Genomic DNA, 10,598 nt, shown 5'->3' on the forward strand with positions numbered 1-10,598 from the left:
TGCTGTCTGTGTGACACCCCATCGGTGCTCGTTGAACCACTTGCTGGCAAATAATGATGCAAAACAAGGCACCCGGGTGTCCTCAGGCTCTGAGCAGAGATCCCTGCTCGTGTTCCTCCTTCAAGTAGTAGTAGCTCCACTGCAGCCAAGCAGATATGCAGATTTTAAGTGCTTTCTTTTCTGAATTTCATCAAATATGTCATAAATAATTGGCTCAATGAAAGGCTAAGTCAATGACAAGTCTGAAGTTTGAAACTCAGCGTGTTTTGAGTTCTTTTCAAGTGCCGCCACTCCTCCTGCCTACATCTTTATGAAAGTTAATGATCTGATTAAAGCGAGGTAGAGCATACAGCTGGGAGGATTTCACCATGTGCCTCATTATGAGCCGTCTGAGAACCTGCTTTTTGTTGAAAATTTTAATTTAAGCCGACACTTTCCACCGGAACAGATCCATTGGGGAAGGCGTCTCCTGCACCAGTGGCCCCAGAGCAAAGCTGAGGCTCAAGGTCACCAAGCAAGTGTGGAAGGGAGCAGAGGAAGATGTGGGGGACATCCCTCCTGGAAGTTCAGGGTAAAGCCTCCCACCAGCCCTGTTTAAAGGTTTCACTGATCCAAGCTACACCGTGGAAAGGGGTATTTTTATCTCCTGAAATCCCCTGGGCTGGCAGGACTGCTGGGGCTGGCTATGGTTCCCGAGGTTCTCCAAAAGTTCTTCCAGAGCCTCCACATGGGCTCTGCACTTGCAGGGGTGTGATGGGAGGGAAATTCCTCTCGCATCCTCAGCCTGGTGATGTGACTGGGCACGTGCCTTGTGCTGACTCTTCCCAGGGGACTCCCCAGTTTTGGCTCCTGCAGCTTCTCTGCCCAAATCCATGGAAAGAGCCGGATTTCATCCCCTGAAGCAGCAGCAGCAGCAGCAGCACACGGGGAGGATCTCAGCACTGACCTGAGGGTGTTGGCTAAACACCCCAAGCAAACAGAAACCATCGCCCGGGTGAGGAGGGCTCTGTGTTTGCTCAGTGGTTTGAACGGCTTTGCAGCAGTGGTGACAGCAAAAGCAGCCACCAAGATGCCCCTTAGGATCCCTAATGCTCTCCTGTTTACTGCTGTGCCACGTTTTCACCGTTATTAGCTGGATATTATTGTTGTGCAGACGTCAAAGACATTCCTGGTGACAGTTTCTAGGAAGTGAGGTCTGGTGAGGGCCAAGTTAAGGAATTTGTTCTTTCTGCTCTTGGTGCTGGTGTGGCAGCAGCAGCAGCCACCAGGGTGGTGGTGGGTGATAAGCAAAGGTGTTTTCTGCTCTGCTGATTTCCCAAGTGTGGCTGCAGCACAGTCAGAGGTCCCCACAGCCACCCCAGGCCCTGGCTGGGGAGGCAGCCCACATCAGGCTATTCATGCTCACCTCCAGCAACACATGCATTTTTTGGTGTTATATTCAGATATTTTAAAGGCCACTGGGACAGGTATTTTTTCACAACAGAGTGGAATCAAACCTGATTTTTTTCCTGAAGTGAGCAGAACAGGCAGTGCCAGCCTCCTCCTTTTCAGGGAAGTTCAATTCCCCAAGTGTAAGCCTGCAGCTTTCCCTAGCCTGTGCTGCATCCCAGGCCAAATGTTTGCATTGTTCTTGTGTTGTTTTATGCCTCCTGTGTTGGGTTTGCTGTTTGTGAGTGTTTATAAACAGTGCTCTGGGGATTCCCCCAGGTAAAGGAAACCCAGAGTTAATCGATGCCAGGGTTAGCAGAGGTCAGAACACGATGCACTCTGAATGCATTTAAGTATCTCCTGACATTTCTGTGGATGGTGATGGATACTGCTCAATCAATTTAAGTGTGTCTCGAGGCCTGGCTGGGCTGCAGGCTCTGCATCCACTGCGGAGCCAGGAACCCAACCTCCCCTCTGCTGCTCCTTCCTTCCGAGGAGCGAGTTCCTCCCACCATCTGTGTGAGATTTAAATGTTTAATTTTGCCCTGCTCTGCTTCACAGCGTGACAGATGATATTCCAGAGAGCTACGAGGCTGTTGTAGATTTATTAATGCGTCCCACACTGACACCATCCCATCAAGATAATGCTGCAACACATTACCCAGGACGGAACCACATCCGTCCTGTTGCCCTCCCAGCTGTGCCAAATCCCATATCAAATAAGATCTCCTCTGTGTGCTGATGCCAGCAACATCTCTCAAGGGAGATGTTCACATAAAAGATTATTAAATACTATTTTTAATATGATTTTTACTAGTATTTCTGATACACTGCCAGAAATGCACATAGGTGGAGATTGAGAGCATCAAGGAGTGTTTAGCTCAATTCCCTCCATGGTCTGCTGCTCTCTAGAGAGAGGACAAATTATTTGCTCCTCCTTGGCAGCACTGGTGGAGAATCATTTATTGGTGATGGATCCCCATGGGAATCTGACTCTCTGTGGCTTGTTTCTAGCAAGGTTATGTTTTGCTGCAGTTCTGACTGTACTTTTGGGGTGCCTGACTGAAGGGGAGAGAGCAGAAACCCTTTCCCCACGCTCACCTCAATGACGGGGTTACCTGGAGGGGAAACAGCTCCTGCTTAATGAGGTTGTGTGAGGATTCATCAGGCAGCAGTGCTGCAGTGCCTGGAGGCCAGTAGGACAGGAAGAAACACAAACACATTCCTGGGAATTCCAATGCCAGCACTCCTCATCCTGCAGCCTCATTGCTCCTGCAGCTTTAGCCCAGCATCCCAAAGAAACAGCCTCACTGCATCCCCTCTGCCTGTCAGATTCTGCACTTTGCCAGGCCCTGGGGTGGCTTTGGCCCCTCTCCCCTGCAGTGGCACGTCCATGCCAATCCCACAGGCATTCATTCCTCTGCAGCATCCACACCCAGGCTGGGGTTGCATCCCATCTCCTTAGTGCTGCACTAATAAGTGGTGAGAGGCAATGTGGAAAACAAATAGAGTAATTAATGGCCATGGCTGCTGCTGCTTTTATTCACTGTCTGTTCCAGGAGGAGCAGTTTTACAGAAGGCAGCCTCTGCCCTCGCAGTGCCCTTGCATTTGGCACCCCAAATCCCAGTGTGGGGAGAGCTCCTCAGCTCTGACCTCCTGGAGAAGCATCTCTGTGGATCCCTCCTGCTTGCTCCTGAATGCTTTTAACAAAGCCACTTCAGCCACCTCAGGCAGGTAGAGCCTCAGTGTAGCTTATCATCATCGTGTTCCCTTTTGCAAATAGCTGACATGATGAGGAGGTTGGGTTTTAATTAGGAAACAAGTGGCAATTCAGTTCTCAAAAATATTACTCACCATCAAACATTTGTACTGGCGTAGTCAGACTAGCAATAATTATGTCCTCTGGGGGCAGAGATAAGAGCAGAGTTGAAAGTCATGCAACATCTATAAAGACTTGCATGAGAAAACACAGGCACGAGAAGACCGGGGCCTCCCGTTCGCAATTGCATCACACCACCCCTCTCACCATGTAATAAAAATACCTTACTGACATTTTCCTCTGCACATTTTCTTCCCCTGACATGGCACACAGCAATGTCCTGGTGCTGCCTTCCACCCCAGGCTGTGCCTTGCCAGTTTGTCACTGTGACCCCCTGGCAGCACACGCGGGGACATCGCTGATGGCACAGCTTCCCTGCCTCCCTCCCTCCCTCCATGCACACTGATAAATAAAGGAGCAACACCCCCTCACCTGGCCATGGCAAGCTTTAAAAGGAGCAGCATCAGGACAAAGCTGGGTGACAGAGCCAGCACTGCCACACCAAAACCATCCTGGGTGACTCGTGGAGGCACCACGGGGGTGGCACTGGAGAGATGGAACATCCACTGCAGGAGGGAGAGCCAGGGATCTGCATTAACACCCAGCCCTGGCTCTGCTCCTTCAGCAGCATCACCTGGAACATCCCACTGCACCCAGCTGGGCTCCTCTGCAGGAACTCTCACGGGGCAGGGAAGTTTGAGTCATTTTCACACATAAATCTCCAGCTCTGGTTGTCCTTACAGGTGGGTGATGACATGGACGTGGCACCTCGCTCGCTCCTTGCTGGAGGGGCTCATTCCAGCCCTGCCCATGGGGCCTGAGAACCAAGGGCAGTGGGGCACTGACCCTCAGAGACCCCCCTTCCTGGGTCACAGGGCACCTTCCCCGTGTCCCCCAGCCTGTGCCATCCCATGCCCAGCTCAGAACTGACCCGTCCTCAAGAACTCCCTGATTTAAAAACACTGGAGTGTGTTGTTACAAGCTAAAGCAAACAAACCCAATGAGGACTGGAACAGCAAATGTCTCAAAGCCCCACAAAGAGTCAAAGTGTCCCTGTTCAGCACTGTGGTGGGATCAGACACCGCAGGAGCACTTTCCCTGCACAGATTGATCAGACAAACAGAAGTCAAGAGGGACTCATTGAGCATTCGCTGTTCCACAGGCTGGCTTGAATGTAACTTGATAAAGGGGAACAAAAAATCAATAATTGCCTAATTTGGCTATAAATTCTGAGGGACAGAAGGAGAAAAACCAACAACTGTGCAGCTATTGAAACAGTAGAAGGTAATTCAGATTCTGTCACGGCATCTATGAAAAGTAAATTGTGCAGTGCTGGAAACCAGAGCCTTTCTCCCCTGGGAGGTTCTGCTGGGTGGATCAGGACCACAGGGGTGGATCAGGACAGGGTCAGTGCTGGAGGTGCTGGGAGGGCTCAGAGCTCACTCCAGCCACAGCGATGCCAAACCAGGCACAGTGGGAGGGGGTCAACAGCTAAAGAATGCAGGGCTGAAATCCCCAGAGCGCTGGAGAGGCTGTCTCTGCTCCTTGGAAACAAGTCTGCTGGTGTGGGAAATGCTTTCTAGTTATTTCTCTTCCCTGGCTCTTTGTGCTCCAAGTCTGTTTACACACAAATTGGCGTTTGCTGCCCTGGCTGATCATTCACCCGCATCCGAGCTCACCCGTCTGGTCTCAGCGCTGGTGTCACCGCAGACAGGGGCAGTGACAGCTGAAAGGGACACCACAGGCTGCTCCTCCACCTTGGCTGCCCAGCCCCAGAGCTGCTGGTCCAGCCCTCACCCAGGCAAAGCCAGCAGGAACATGAGAGTGCACTGTCTGCTTGGGAGCGAAATGGCACGGGGTTTATTTGTACTTCTGTCACATCAAAGGGGCCCTTGTTTGAATTCTTCTGCCTTTAGCCTGGAGAAGAAGAAGGGGAAAGATTGGGTCCTATTAATAGCCTCGCATCCCACAAGATCCGAGCCTCACAAGAAGCCATGAAAGACTGCGGCATCTGATTCCCTGAATAAATGAGGTAATTTAGGGAGAAGTGCGTGCTCAGCAGCCTTCATTACTGCCTTCTGCAGCTCGGTGGGAGATGACACTGACAACTCACTTCGGTATCAGTAGCACCCAGGTCCCAGAAGAGCTGTGCTGTGCCCAAAAGCATGGGCAAGGGTGCTGGGTGTCACCTCTCCCACAGAATTCCTGATGCTGCAGCAAAAATCTCCGTGACTGGCACAGGAGTGAAAGGAGCACCCCAGCAAGCTGAAGGGGGGGCACAGCTTCCTGCAGGGATGCCAAGAGACTGGTGCTGGTGACAGGGCACAGGGATGTTTGGGAATTCACTGCATTGGGAAGGAGCCAGCAGGGAGCAGGGCTGTGTGGTGGGGCTCCAGTTGCATCCCCAGGGACTGAGGAGGGGACAGCCCTGCTGTGATGAAGGGCAGGGAGCTGTAGATGGGCTGGCATGTCTGGGACATCTGCTGCAGGCCCCTGACATCATCCCACTCCAGGATTTTTCACTCGAGGGCTGTGGGATGTGTGGAACACAGCTGTGGGTAACACCCGCTGGGGTGATGGATCAGCCACTGGCCTCGGATCAGCCGGAGTGCAGGGAGAGTTCTGACCCTGCTCCACAGCACAGCTCCTGGCAGCGCTGAGGTTTGTGTCAGCTTTCCCTTAAGCAGATTTTCGGGCTCAAAGTGTCAAGTTTAATCCCAACACCGAAGGTCCTGTCGCAGCCGGTGCCTCCAGCTGCGTCACCGCCGCGCACGCAGGTGCTGGGGACTGAGCTGCCCTTTGCATGTCGGGCCTGAGGTCACCAGGGCCACCGGCCGTGCTGTCCCCAGCTTGCTGGATGTGCCCTTGTGCCAGCTCCCAAATCCGTGGCCACCTGGTCTGGAGTGAGGCTGGGGAAAGGAGCCCACGATCCCCGCAGAGCCGCGCTCCCGCAGTGCCTTGCAAACAGCAAAACAAGGATTTGAGGATCATAGCCCATCCTGTCTGCAGCCCCTTGTGCCAAACAATTCATCTTCCCTCTCGGTGCCCTTGTAAAGCAGAGCAGTAAATTGCCTTCATTTCACAGCTGAGGGAATGTGGTTCCAGTGAGGCCACAGCCCAGGGGAGTGACCACAGGGGCTCTCCGGAATGGGTCAGTGGGCACATCCACACGGGTGGCTGCAGCCCCCCCAGGACAGCCTTCCCCGGGGGAACTGGGACTATTCTCAGAGAGATTTACACGTCAGAGAGCACGGTGAATAAACTCTCAGTGACCTCAAAAGCATCTTTCTGCTAAAATGCATCCCCATGGCCTCAGCATCTGCAGCTCATCCTGGCCCTGTGGCTGGGAAGACGCAACTCCAACGGGAGGGTGTTGCAGGTCTCCTGCAGGCAACAGCCAGTGCCATGTGTTCCATGAGGGAATTAGGGCAAATTCGGGCACCAAAATCCCATGACTGGGGGAAGGGGCCTGCTGTGGTCCTGGTGCCACCGTGCCTGGAGCGGCCACTGTCCCCACAGCGGGATGAGGGTTAAAGCGCCCCGCTTCCCCTTGCACACGGCCTCTGCCTTTGCAGCTCATCTGGGCAGATAATGGACTTTGCCTTCTGACTTAATCTGCTGTAAATCTCTCCCGTAATTGCTCATCATCCGGAAACCTGGAGAGAACCCGGACGGACATTCCCGCCGTGTGAGACAGCCATCCTCTCCCTCCCTGCCTTCCTCCTGCTGCCAGCCTGTGCCCAGAGCCCCCCGTACATCCAGCACATCAGGGCACCCGCACCTCCATCCAGGGGGCATCTCCCGATGGGAAATGAGACCGCAGCTCTCCCTTTCATCCCCCACAACCAAAGGGCTCTGTCCCCCCACCCTGCCTCAGCTTCTTCCACCCCTAAAAGAGCCGAGGCTCCGTGGGCAGGGGCAGCTCAGGGGTTTGCAGCACCCAAACCCTGCACGGCACAGGGGCACAAGCCCATCTTGGGAGCTGGGAGCTGCTCACAGCACCCAAACCCTGCCCGGCACAGGGGCACCAGCCCATCTCAGCAGCTGGGGGCTGCTCACAGCACCCAAATCCTGCCCTGCACAGAGGCACCAGCCCATCTCAGGAGCAGGGAGCTGCTCACAGCACCCAAATCCTGCACGGCACAAGGGCACAAGCCCATCTTGGGAGCTGGGGGCTGCTCACAGCACCCAAATCCTGCCCTGCACAGAGGCACCAGCCCATCTCAGGAGCAGGGAGCTGCTCACAGCACCCAAATCCTGCCCGGCACAGGGGCACAAGCCCATCTTGGGAGCTGGGGGCTGCTCACAGCACCCAAATCCTGCCCTGCACAGAGGCACCAGCCCATCTCAGGAGCAGGGAGCTGCTCACAGCACCCAAATCCTGCCCTGCACAAGGGCACAAGCCCATCTTGGGAGCTGGGGGCTGCTCACAGCACCCAAATCCTGCCCTGCACAGAGGCACCAGCCCATCTCAGGAGCAGGGAGCTGCTCACAGCACCCAAATCCTGCCGAGCACAGGGTCTCCAGCCCCTCTCGGGAGCCGGGAGCTGCGGGCAGCCCAAAGCGCCTCTCCCGGCAGCTGCGAGCAGCGTTTTATCCTCTGCGGCTGCCGGAGGAGCAATCCCGTCCTGCAGAGGAGCACCAGACGTCACACGCGGGAAGGTTGCTAAGTGAGCTGGTCCCTCCTCATGATGCACGACTTCATTACGCGGCTCCCTAAATGGATCTTACACACAAATGACATTTGCCTTGCAGCATATGAGCTCCCAAAATAGCGGGCGGCTCTCCGCGTTGTTGCTTTGCTTTACCGAAAAGAATGTCCCCATTGTCTGCAGGGCTGCTGTGCCCATGCCTGGCACGGCCCTCCGCGCTTGAGGCGTTGGGTGCAAAGGGATGGAGACCCCCAAACCAGCCCAGCTGTGCCCTGGGTGGCAGCAATGGGGGAGCCCGGGGTGGCCCCGTGGCCAGGATGGGGGGAGTGGGCTGTGCCTTTCTAACAGGAGCCATGGGGTACAATTAATGCAGGCCCCTCTGCTGTTCCTGCCTCAAACTTCTTTCCTGATGCTTGGCTCAGGGTTTTTCTGCAGGCTGGGTGTTTCCCCCGAGGGGAAGAGCCCCAGGGATGCTCCAGACACAGCCCTGCTCCTGCATGAGCCTCCCACCACTCAACGCTCTTCAAAGGGACTGAAGCCAGCTCATGACACACCTCCCAGCACCTACAGAGGTGACAGAGGGGACAGGCCACCGTGTCACACCCCAGGCTGCCAGATAAAACCACTTCTCCTGGCCTGTGGCCTGCACCAGGGACTGGCTGCTCACACAGCCATTTCATCTAAAATCACTTAAACTCAGCCCCGGTTTCCTTTGAGATGAGCTGAACCGTGCAGAGAGAAGGGCTGGCTCCAGCTCTGCACCATGCATAAGGTACAAATAAAAAAGGAGCATAAAGGTTATGTCCATGCTGAAGAGAGAAATTTGCTTTTCCTTTTTTTCCCCCCAAGAACATCCCCGGCAGCTGATGTGTGCAGCACTGCCCTAATCCGGTGATGCATTTTAATCCCATTACGTTGCCATGCGCTGGGAGGAACAGATGTTTCCTAATTGCCACTTGTGCTGCCCAGGGGTTTCCAGCTCGGACAGCGTTCCTCGGCCTCTGCTGGCACTGACGGGACTCCCTGCCGCTGGATTTGCAGGATGTGACAGCGCTGGCTGCTGCTGTGCCAGTGCCCCACCTGGAGCTGCTGTTCTCCGGCCGTGGTGTCCCCGCGGAGGGGTCACAGTGCCACTGCTGGCTGTCCCCGAGGGCGAACCCCGAGCAATCGGGGCTGCCCTGGCCGCTCGCCCGGAGGGAAATGTCACATTTGCTTTTTTTTCCCATTTGTTTGGGGAAAGCTGTCGGAGAGCCCCGTCCCACGGCAGCCCAGCTCCCACTGGAGGATGCGTCCCAGCACATCCCCTTGTGCCAGTGAAGAGTTTGGGGCTGGTCCTGAGGGTTTCATCACGTCGCTGTCCCGGCCGGCTGCAATCCCCTGGTACCCGGTAATCCCATTATGTCTCCACGAGGCTGCTTCCAATTCTGGCCGCTGAAGAAGCGATGTTTCTTAATTAGCTTTTCAACCGGACAGGGATTTTACTGGCTGTAAGGAGCTGTAGAGGTTTCATTGCTTCCTTTCCCTGCCTCATCACACTGATGTCAGGAGTAAAAACAAGGAGCAGAAAGCAAATGGGAGCCTGGCACTGAGGCAAGAATGCCCACTCTCGGGGACAGCCAGAGCCAAAGCTCCTCTCTCTCTCCGGGATATTTCACTCCTGCCTCAGCCCTCACATTAATCAGAGCAGAGATTACTTTTCCACATGCCAAAGCTGAACATTGATAAATCACAAATCTGCCCTGAAAACCACAAGGCTTTAATAATACATGCTGGGTTCCTGCTTGGTTTTCCTTCCTTCCTTGAACCTCCAGTGTCTGTGGCTGGGTCTGTGCGTGGAGGCACAAACATGAGGCTGGAGGCTCCATTTAATGCAAAGAAAAAAGAAAAAAAAAATGAAGCTAGGAATCTCATGTAATCACGTGGCTCCTGAAGATGGAGAATTAAACATAACAATAATTTTCAGAGGATAAAAATCCATTAAACACACAGTAAAGCACTCACAGCTGGCAAGGCACATTAGGTACCCAAAGCACCCAGGCTGCAGGTGCGATTGAGCTCAGCCCGCTGTAGCTAAGTAAAAAACAACTCATATTTTTCAAGATTGTTGGGTTCTAGCCCGTGATTCTCCAGCCTGGCGTGTCCCGAGGAGGGATTCACCCGGCTGCCGCTGGCAAAGGCAAAGCAAAGCCAGTGGGAGCCGACGGGCACATCTTCATCTCTTCACTGCTTTTGCCTCCTCCTCCTCCTCACCAGCCCATCCCGCATCACCCACGGTCCTGACGGAGGCACTTCCCGAGGAGAGACAGCGGCTGCTGCTCCAGTCGGAAAAGAAAACAGGAAGGAAAAGACACATCAGTGTCGGATTTAGCCAGGGTTTGCATCATTCTTACTCTTTCATTAATTACCCAACGGCAAATTGCTGCTGTTCCCCTGCAGGCGGCCCCTCTCCGGTGGGGTTCACCTGCCGGGGGTCGCGGGGATCCCCCCGCCCACCCCAGCAGGCTCCAGCCGCCCTGGGCACCGCAGGAACCGGGGCTGGAACCAGCACGGCCGGCAGCGGTGGGGTCTGATCCCCACCCGTCCTTTTTGCCGTGTGAAAAAGAAAAAAAAACCAAAAACACATCCCTTCCCCAGCCTGGAGAACAGCTTTAGCTCTGCCGGCTGTTGGCACGACGGCAAAACCACCCACCCAGCCAGC

This window comes from Pyrgilauda ruficollis, unplaced genomic scaffold (genome assembly GCF_017590135.1).
Source record: "Pyrgilauda ruficollis isolate IOZ18807 unplaced genomic scaffold, ASM1759013v1 scaffold9, whole genome shotgun sequence".
NCBI lineage: Eukaryota > Metazoa > Chordata > Aves > Passeriformes > Passeridae > Pyrgilauda > Pyrgilauda ruficollis.